Source organism: Nomascus leucogenys, chromosome 21 (genome assembly GCF_006542625.1).
Source record: "Nomascus leucogenys isolate Asia chromosome 21, Asia_NLE_v1, whole genome shotgun sequence".
Classification (NCBI taxonomy): domain Eukaryota; kingdom Metazoa; phylum Chordata; class Mammalia; order Primates; family Hylobatidae; genus Nomascus; species Nomascus leucogenys.
Genome location: NC_044401.1, coordinates 80824534 through 80831935, shown reverse-complemented (window position 1 = coordinate 80831935; position 7402 = coordinate 80824534). Strand labels below are relative to the sequence as shown.

The following is a 7402-nucleotide window of genomic DNA, read 5'->3' as shown; positions in this document are numbered from 1 at the left end:
TAAGACGGGAAAAGTTTATTCCCAGGATGGCTTCCTTAGCACTCTCTTTCACTGTCTTTGTATGGTTCCTGACCTCTCCAAAAATCATGTTCTGCCTCAATTATATCTGTGTATGAGCAAAGAAGGAAAAACAGGTATCTGGAGGAAGAAGAGTTGGCACATACATATATTTGGGCTGGGGTCTAATTTTACCCCACTTACACCACTGGGACAAGTGGTGACATTTTAATTAACAAGATGTTCCCTACTTAGCTCTATCCTCTCTTTTCCTCATTGCTGGGAGGACTTTAGTTTAATACATAAGACACTCACAGTCTCAATTGCCCACCACTCATGATGAATTTGAAGTGGTAGAATACACTGAACTGCTTCTTAGATAATCAGAGCAGTATTAGAGCCAGAAGGAGCACAATCTAGAATTGACTTTGCTAGTGTACCCTGTATTGATGATCCAGGTTAAGTACGTACATAATAACTTGATTGATGCCCCAGCATGTCAAAATAATGGAGCATTTATTATGTAAGAAGTGGCTGAGGGACATTTTAGGCACAGTATCAAATGAATTGCATAAATATTAGCTATTATGAAGCAGTGGGGTCAAAGGTTATGAATGTGAATTTTCATAGCCTTTCTTCCTATTAACCTTCCACACTGTCTAGAAGAGTCTTCTTTCTCACCCTCCTTTCAGGCAGAGACAGACAAAAAGGCAACACTGAAAGGTGCACACTATGTAGAGTGGAGAGAAGCAAGTAGAAAAAAGAAATGTCTTAGGAGAAGAAAGATTTAGAAAGTTTTTGCTATATAAGAGTGTGCAGATTAATATGCAGTTATCCATTGCTGGAGACGAGGATGAAAATGATGAGGGTGACAACGACAGGCTTTATTTTATTTTATTACCATTTGATTGTATTACCATTTTGCAAGATGTAAGTAAGTAAAGCCTGAAACTCTTAAAAAATTATCTTTGGCTATTTAGATTATACTTTTCTGAAAAGGACTCTGTGGTAATGAATCATGTGGTTTCAAGATTCACATGCGTTAAAATTACTTCAGGACACTAGTCATTTTTCAATTACCAGTAGAAGTAAATCTCAAAGGAAGAGTTCTGCAGATTCTTGAGCCATCAATGGCATGTAGGAAATCTTTTGAACAACTGGGTACATGTTGGAGAAAGTTGGGTCTTGTTAAAACATTTTAAAAATAATTAAGCCAAAAATCCATTTTGGATCCATGGGGTAGACTGTCTCATAGAATGTTTCTAAAACGAGGTTTTTAAAGTGTAGTTGGGTGGTCCCTCTTTTGAGTTGTTGGAACATAGATCATTTGAGACATTTGATTTGATGGTTTATAAAGTTTCCATGACTCTGTGGTTTATTATTCCCAATTTAGGCACAGGGAGTTGGTTTATATGTATCTAATCCAGGTAATAGAGTATTTAATTTCCTGTCACTAAAACCAGATTCTAGAAATGTGATGATCTAAATAGAATGAGGGGAGAGGCAGCCAGATCGAATAGAAATTGGACTGGAAAAGAAGGGAAAAACCAGTTGAAATCTCCCGTCTGGCTTCTTTTAAAACAATGGATCCTTTGTCAGGCAAAGAGCTTTTTGAACACACTAAGGTATGTTTAGCCTTAAAAGAAGTATCCTCTCTCGTACCTGTATCCTAAAGAAAATCTATTTTCATAACAATTTGGGAACAGCTGAAAGAGTTTCATAATTGTTGTGAAACTTGGGAATGGCTGAAACATGTACATTGGTATTGAGCTCCTCACATGGGGATTATCTAGTGGGTTTAAGATTAAATTGGTGATAAAGCTGGATTTAAAATCCACCTTTCCCCCAAGAAAATATGAGAGTACTATGATCAGCTTCCTAGGCCTTTCTCATTAGAGGCTTCTGTGCTGACAGTGGAACATCTCTGAGGTGGTTGAGATTTGGGGTAGATTTCAAAAGGTACAATTTACAGACCAGAACATGTGCTAAGTAGGCAAACCTGTCCTTTCTCAATCACCTTGACTATCCACAATTATGATATAAGGGTGATCCAGTGGCTGAAATTATGGTGATTTTTCAAAAACGCCAGTGTCGAAATTTTGCCTTGACAGTACATCTATAACTACTAATAATGCTGTTTTGGGCTGACTCAGTTGCTTTGAAATTGCATGGCCCCATTATGAGTAAATGAGAGGCAACCAATTATCTGTAAAATAATGACGTACACGGAGGAGAGCTTGATGAATTACAAGTGAGTTCTGCTGACCCAACAGGGTGTGGAAACCTGCCCTGCTCTGACTTTCCATCAGAATTAGGGGTGACGCTTGCATATTTTAACAACATGTCCCCCTCAATTCTAATGTGGAATGGGAGAGGGGAGGGTGGGGAGATGGCAAAATCTTCCCCCTCTAGTCACTAGGACACATGCCATTGCTTTAAAATTAAGTAGAAAAACTGCTTGGGTGTATAGAGGCAGCAAATCCAAGTATCAATACCTGCATAAAGAATTACCATCCTCCAGGAAGGAGGCAACGTTAGATAAGAAATGCAGGTCTCCTGTCATCTAATGTGATTTAGAACATAGACAAAAAGAGCCATTGCAAATCCCTTATCCCGGAACTCAGTCCAGTGTGTAGGGAGCCAATGCATAAATTCACCTACACAGAGAGCAGACGCTAACTTCCTGGAACGAAAGGATTGCCAACCTCATCAAGGATCTGTCACGTGGTGAGTGAGACAACTGCAGCTTCATTTAGCAACCCTTGGGCTGTTGAGCTCCTTGTGCATGGTGAAGGCAATAACCCTTTCTCACTATTGCTCAAGAAACTGCAATTCAAAGTCATTTTCTGCTAGGCAAAGGATACGGAGAGCAGCTAAAACACCAAAATCTCCTGGAGGGTTATATGGGAAGATAAAGAGAGTTCTTCTACACAATTAATCTGATGTTGGTGTCTTGATGGCTTCAAGAGGCTGAGGAGACAGTACATAGTTTCAGAATGTTTACCTTTGTTGTCCTGATGGTACTCTTGCTATGCTGAGGATTAATTCTTTATATGTAAAGAAGATATAGAAAATAATACTTACCAAGGAGTTGCTAGGTATATTAGTTTGTTCTCATGCTGCTAATAACAACATACTCAAGACTGGGTAATTTATAAAGGAAAGAGGTTTAATGGACTCACAATCATGGAGGAAGACAAAGGAGGAGCAAAGGCATATCTTACATAGCACAAGACAAGACAGAGTATTCGGGGGAACTGTCCTTTATAAAACCATCAGATCTCGTGAGATGTATTCACTATCAATCATGAGAACAGCATGGAAAAGATCCTCCCCCTTAATTCAGTTACCTCCCACTGGGTCCCTCCCATGACATGTGGGGATTATGGGAGCTACAATTCAAGATGAGATGTGGGTAGGGAAACAGCCAAATCATATAACTAGGTATGTGCACCCCAAACAACATTAAATCAAGAACAGCTTTTTGGTCTTATAGTCCTTATTCTTATATAGGGCATCTCTGGATATAGGTGTTCACATTCTTCTTTGCGACCTGTTGGTTTTTAAGACAGACTATTGGCAAGCAAAATGTCAGGGCAAGCACTGAGATTTGACCCATCAGCCCTAGGGAAGCTGACTCTTTGGTTTTTCCCTCATGCACCTTGTCTTCTTGATATGTCTGTGGGGGTGGGGGAGAGGTGGGTGGGTGGAAAGGAGTACTGGTTTAGGGTTGAAGCAGGTCTAAAGCCAGCTTGCTCTGGGTTTAATATCTGGCTTCCACTGCTGTTTCTCCAAAGTTGGGAGTCATATTCCTGTTCAAGATAATCTTAAGTGATCTACATTGAATCTCTGAGTAGGTTATTCTCTTTAATCCTTCTGAACGTGCCAAATGGAGAGTTTTGGTTTGGTGCTAGAATTAAATGCCCCTCTAATGGTGGCTAGCCTCACTTTTTAACACAGAGACTGAATCTCACTCCTAGTAGCTAAGGCAAGCAACTATGCAGAGCTGGAAATCATCAGCATCGTTTTTCTCTTATGTTTATTTTGATGCTTAACTTCTAATTACAAGTAGTACTTGTTTTTCATTGAGGCTGAAATATAAAGTTTAAGATAAATATACTAAAATTTAAAAAGTGAATCAAGTAAATAATGCTCTAGCTGGTCCACAAAGATAAGAAAACTCACGACGAAATGGGAATGAATGCAATTTGGGAAACACTGTATTCGCCCAAGTCATGTTTATTTAGGCATGTGGTCAGATGGTAAAGAAAAGAAAGAGGGAGGGCAGCCCAGGCAGGATTCAGCATGATCTGAAAAACTTGCAAGTAGAACAAAGTTGGTTGGGGAATCCAGACCCATTTTGGTTTCTGCTACCCGGCTGTAGTGCGACCAGGGAGGCAGGTGCTGGACAGGGTTGTATTAACAAGGCAGGTAAGGAAGTCCAGCAGGCGAGGAGGTGGGAGGTCCTCAAGGCCGAAATAGGCCAGTAGATAAGGTGAAGAGGCTAAAAAGACTATTTGGAGGGTACAAGGAGAGATGGGACAGGGAGAAGGAAGTGGCTAGAGAGGTGAGCTCTTTTAGCAAAGAGGGCAGTACACAGACTAAGAGAATGGCCTTTAGGGTGGGACTGCCTGGGTTCAAATCTGAGCTTTGCCACTTACCATTGGCCTTGAACTAATACTTAACATCCCTAAGCCTTAGTTTTCTCATCACTTGCAAGACAGGATAATAACAGAGTCTACATCTTATAAATTCTTAGCAAGTGTTGGCCACTGTTATCAATTCCAGGGCTGAGCCCTATCACGTGTTGGCTACTGTTATCCATTCCAGGGCTGAGCCCTATCACGTGTTGGCTACTGTTATCCATTCCAGGGCTGAGCCCTATCACGTGTTGGCTACTGTTATCCATTCCAGGGCTGAGCCCTATCACGTGTTGGCTACTGTTATCCATTCCAGGGCTGAGCCCTATCACGTGTTGGCTACTGTTATCCATTCCAGGGCTGAGCCCTATCATGTCTGCCTCTGTGCATGTTGAGAATTGTGCAGTTTTGCAGAGTGAGCACCATGAATGTCTTTAAACTTGCTCTGCCTGAGACTAACTAACTAACTTGCTGCTGAGGGAATAATCATGAAAGCTGGGGAAGGCCAAGTCTATCTGAACTTTAGATTAACAATTTTAAAGTCTAGCTATGTCCAAATATTTCATAATTGTCCTACTTATTAACACATTTCAGGGGTTTCATGAACCACTTAATGTATAAAAATTCAATATGTGGACACATTTTTTTTGAAAAGGGAAGAAATAAGCAGGTGGACCAATCCAATGATTGAATTTCCTTTAAAAAAGTAACTATAACAGGTTTGTTGCCTAATGCGTGGCAAGTCAATACACCGAGATACAGGGTTGCAGCAGAGAAGGAAGTTTAATCATAAGGCTGCCGAATAAGGAGATGGGGAAACCTCAAATCTGCCTGTCTGAGCCATTTAGGTCTACGTATTTTAAGGGGGTTGGAGTGACCGAGGTGGGGGATCATTGTTTGAGGAATGCAGGCTGAAGTCACAGGATGGTGAGATGAAGAAACTGCATTTTCATGCTGATTCAGTTCCTCTTGGGGAGGGGGGTCTTCAAACTGGTTGGCAATAGCTCTTTTGCTGGAATTTGGGATCTGAAAAACATCTTAAGCAATTTTAAAACAAACTAAAGCCTTATGATTCTAACATCAGAAATCTTCTCTGTAGGAACAATGAGGAGGCAAATGGTCAGCATTGGGTGCTCTGGGACTTTTGGTTACGAAGAAGTGGGCCAAAGTGCAGCCTGATTAATGCTTAATTACAACTATATTTCTGTCCAGAACCCAGCATGTAATTCTTGTTAACCCTGTGAGGATGGTTTCAATAGAATGTTTCCTTTGTCCTTAAAGGGAAGTATATTTAGTCCCATTATACTCCAGGTAGTGATGACAGTCTTGGCAAAATCTTAGGACCCTAAGTTGTTTGCCAACTCACAACCTATATTATCCATCCTAGTCTTAGTTACCACATCTGACTGCTGGGAAGACTGAGAATGATTTGTTTGGTCTGTGCACAAAAACCTTTAAAGAGAAATACAAATGTTAGTTAACTTAAAAACCCACAGGTACTGTGGCAATAGTGTGTGTAACAAGTTAGGGTAAGTATAAATATCTTTTTGGTAAGATGTACAAGGGAAGTCAATTTACCTGGAAGACAGGAGATGTCAGGCCTCAAGGCAAGACAGAAGCAAAAACTGACAAAACAAAGCCTACAGGAAATGCGGGTAATAAGTTTGAATCTTCTTAAAGTGTCTAGAAAAAGCATTCTAAGGCAAAAATCCTACAATTCAGCGAGCCTTGGGAAAAAGCCTAAAGCTTTCTAGCCCCTACCTGAAAATATCTACTGCATAGAAAACCCAGGAGAAAAAATTCAACGTAGGCAGTCAAGTCTGAGGTATTGTTACCCCATTTAAATTTGAACAGGGCACTCTAAAATGACATTCTGACCTTCATAAGAGGAATAGAAAGAGGTTTGCAGTCATGCCCATAGGCCTATATTCTTAGGTAAACAAGCTTGATCCTTAAAAAATGAGAGAGAGATGGTGAACAGTGGAAAAGGTTCAAAATAAAATATGAAAGACAGCCTCTGCTATAGCACTTGCCATATCCCCCCAGGCAACTGAGTGCAGAGCTGACAAACTTATGACATGGGAGAATGAAATAAGCTTTCTGGAATGCAAGGATCTGAGTACAACACCATATTTGAACAACAATAGGAGGCAAGGTAGTCTGGGTCTTTAAGCATTTAGAACACTCTAAAAAGAGGGCTGGGGAGAGAAAGGCCAAGTGCACATATATTTAAAGCTATCCAGTAAAGACTTACATTTCAAAGTGAAATCAGAATACAATGAATGTGTTTTCTAGCTAAAAATCATGATCACTAAGTGGTTGATACAATTTTTTCCAATCAATTGCTACCAGCATTGGTTCACTAATGTTTTTATTTGTATCTGATCTACTTCTGCAACTTATAACATAAACATATTTATTCACAGGCCAGATGAAGAATTGCCTAATTCTAATTTGGAATTATCTAATTCTAAAAAGGAAACACTATTTATAGGAGAGGATCTGTAACTGGGGTCCATGGGAGTTTATTAACAGATTTGCCAGAAAAAATACAAGATACCAGTTAAATTTGAATTTGAGATAAACAAGTAATTTTTTAAGTCTAGATATATGCCAGTATTCCATGGTAACCCTATATTTATAAACAAATTTCAGAGAGATAGATACATTTCTCTCTCTCTCTCTCTTTTGTTTTTTTGAAACTGAGTCTTGCTCTGTCACCCAGGCTGGAATGCAGTGGCATGATCTTGGCTCACTGCAACCTC

The 7402-nt window shown here is 39.9% G+C and overlaps 1 protein-coding gene across 7 annotated transcripts in view; it reads right to left on the bottom strand.

Annotated features, from left to right (window-relative positions):
- Positions 1-4927: 4927 nt before the first annotated feature.
- FHIT (fragile histidine triad diadenosine triphosphatase) overlaps positions 4928-7402 on the bottom strand; it is a 1530527-nt gene continuing 1528052 nt past the window's right edge. For all 7 annotated transcript variants that reach the window (XM_030801707.1, XM_030801706.1, XM_030801712.1 and 4 more), the window contains one exon: positions 4928-5663. The gene's annotated coding sequence lies outside the window, so the exon portion shown is untranslated. The remainder of the gene's footprint in view (positions 5664-7402) is intronic.